At 38.0% G+C, this 2,828-nt stretch overlaps 1 non-coding gene across 1 annotated transcript; it reads right to left on the bottom strand.

The window, feature by feature from the left end:
• Positions 1 to 1,992: 1,992 nt before the first annotated feature.
• Positions 1,993 to 2,099, bottom strand: LOC118725790. The gene has a single exon (XR_004990129.1). It is a non-coding gene; the product is annotated as a U6 spliceosomal RNA (small nuclear RNA).
• Between the last annotated feature and the right edge of the window lie 729 nt (positions 2,100 to 2,828).

Genomic DNA, 2,828 nt, shown 5'->3' with positions numbered 1-2,828 from the left:
ATTTAGTCTCCATATGTTTGATTTCTTTGGATTATTTTTATTGTAGTTGATTTCCAATTTTATGCCACTATGATCTGAGAAGATGCTTGATATGATTTCTATCTTCTTGAATTTGAAGAGACTTTGTCTGTGTTCCAACATGTGGTCTATCTTTGAAAATGACCCATGTGCACTTAAGAAGAATGTATATTCTGTGGCTTTGGGGTAAAATGTTCTGAAGATGTCAATTAATTCCATCTGGTCTAGTGCATCATTTAGGATTGATGTTTCTTTGCTGACTTTTTGTTTAGATTAGGGGTGTCGAACTCAATCAGAGAAGGGGCCAAAATCTAAAATCCAGCCTAAATCGAGGGCCGAATGGTTTACTGAACAGTCATAAACTGTCATTGTGATGGAAACGCAGCGGAGTGCAGTAATGACAGAGCGGTGTGGGCCACATTGCAAGGCCTGGCGGAACAGATTTGGCCCGCAGGCCTTGTGTTTGACACATGTGGTTTAGATGATTTGTCCAAAGATAACAGTAAGGAATTAAAATCTCCAACTATGATTGTATCGCTATTAATCTCTCCCTTAATGTCCTCCAGCCGTTGTTGTTTTATTTATTTATTTATTTATTTTATGTATTTGGGTGCTCCTGTATTGGGTCCACCAGGGTTATTTCTTCTTGTTGGATTGCTCCCTTTAGTATTACGAAGTGGCCTTCATTATCTCTTACTATGTCCTACACTTTGAGATCTAATTTGTCCGATATAAGTATTGCTACCCCAGCTTTTTTTTCATTTCCATTCGCCTGGAATACCTTTTTCCATCACTTCACCCTCAGTCTGTATGTTTTATTCTGAAATGGGTTTCTTGTAGACAGCAGATATATGGGTCTTGTTTTCTTATCCAATCTGTTACCCTGTGTCTTTTGATTGGAGCATTTAATCCATTTACATTTAAAGTTATTATTGATAGGTAATTATTTTACGCCATTTTTATTCTATACCCCTGTGTTCCTTCTTCGCTTCCTATTTCTTTATTTTTACAGTAGACCCTTTAGCATTTCTTGCATTGCTGGTTTGGTGGAGATAAATTTCTTTAGTCTTTTTTGTCTGTGAAGCTCCTGATTACACCTTCAATTTTGATTGATAGCCTTGCTGGGTACAGTATTCTTGGATTCAGACCCTTCCTTTGCATGACTTTGTATATTTCATCCCATCTCTTCTGGCCTGATGAGTTTCTGTTGAGAAATCAGTTTCTAGTCTGATGGGGGTTCCTTTATATGTAACTTTCTGTCTCTCTCTGGCTGCTTTTAAGATTCTTACTTTGTTCGTGGTGTTTACCAATTTAATTATAATGTGCCTTGGTGTCGGTCTTCTGGGATTCATTTTTCTTGGGACTCTGTGAGCATGTTGGATTTGTGTGGGTTTTTTCTTCTCTATCTCAGGAAAGTTTTCTGTCATTATTTCTTGAAATGCGTTTCCCATGTCTTCCTCAGTTTCCTTTCCTTCTGAAACCCCTATTATTCTAATATTGTTTTGTTTTGTATTGACCCAAAGCTCCCGTAGGCTCTCCTCCTACTTTTTAATTTTTTTTTTTTAGAAGCTGCTCTAATTGGGTATTTTTTTCCATCTTGTCTTTTAGCTCACTGATGCGGTCCTCTGCTTCTTCTAGTCTACACTTGATGCTTTCTATTGAGTTCTTCATGGTAGCGATATCATTTTTCATTTCTTCTTTGTTCATCTTCATTTCCTCTTGGTTCTTCTTCATTTCCTCTTGGTTCTTACTCATATTGTCAAATTTGTCTTCCACTCTTTTTAGCCATCTTATGATCATTACTCTGAATTCTTGCTCTGGTAGGTTGCTTGCCTCTAACTCGTTTACTTCCTTTTCTGGTTATGCCTGCTTTTCTTTCATTTGCCGGCTATTTCTTTGACTCCCCATGGTCTCTCTATTCAGGATGTCTGGTTATGTAGTTCTCTTTCTCCTGCATTGACTTAAAGGCACCAAAAAAATATGGAACCCATCACAAATTTGCATGCCATCCTTGCACAGGGACCATGCTAATCTTCTCTGTATCATTCCAATTTTAGTATATGTGCTGCTAAAGCAAGCACTATATATTCAAATTTTAAAAGAAACATAAAACTCAACACCAAAAAAAAATCCCATTAAAAATGGGAAGCCAGGACTCTACAACCACAACAACGAGGGAACAGCTGCAAAACCAAGAAGCACATATTCCAAGCAGCATGAATATGTGGACTCAGACATGCTCTGCACCTTCTTATGGATAGGTCATATTTCACCTAGTTAAAGGCAAGAGGGATTTACATAACCACACTTCCAGAGAAGAGAGATCATGGTAAGACAAAAAAACAGCCTGTATATGAAAGAAAAGGAGACATCACTAGACACGGAAGTACACAAAATGGAGAAAGATTTCAAAGAAATGGTTATAAAGTTGCTGAAAAAAATGGAAGACAAATTCAACAATATGTATAAGAACCAAGAGGAAATGAAGAACCAAGAAGGAAAAAAAAATGACATTGCTAATATAAAGAACTCAATAGAAAGCATCAAGAGCAGAGTAGAAGAAGCAGAGGACCACATTAGTGAGCTAGAAGACAAGGTAGGAAAAAATACCCAAACAGAGCAGCATCTAGGAAAAAAAAAAAAAAAACTTTTAAAATAGGAGAAGAGCCAAAATCCAGTTTGGCTCAGTGGATAGAGCGTTGGCCTGCAGACTGAAAGGTCCCAGGTTTGATTCCAGTCAAGGGCATGTACCTTGGTTGCGGGCACATCCCCAGTGTGGGGTGTGTAGGAGGCGGCTGGTCGATGTTTCT

Source organism: Pipistrellus kuhlii, unplaced genomic scaffold (assembly GCF_014108245.1).
Source record: "Pipistrellus kuhlii isolate mPipKuh1 unplaced genomic scaffold, mPipKuh1.p scaffold_m20_p_201, whole genome shotgun sequence".
NCBI lineage: Eukaryota > Metazoa > Chordata > Mammalia > Chiroptera > Vespertilionidae > Pipistrellus > Pipistrellus kuhlii.
This window is presented reverse-complemented; position numbering and strand designations above follow the sequence as displayed.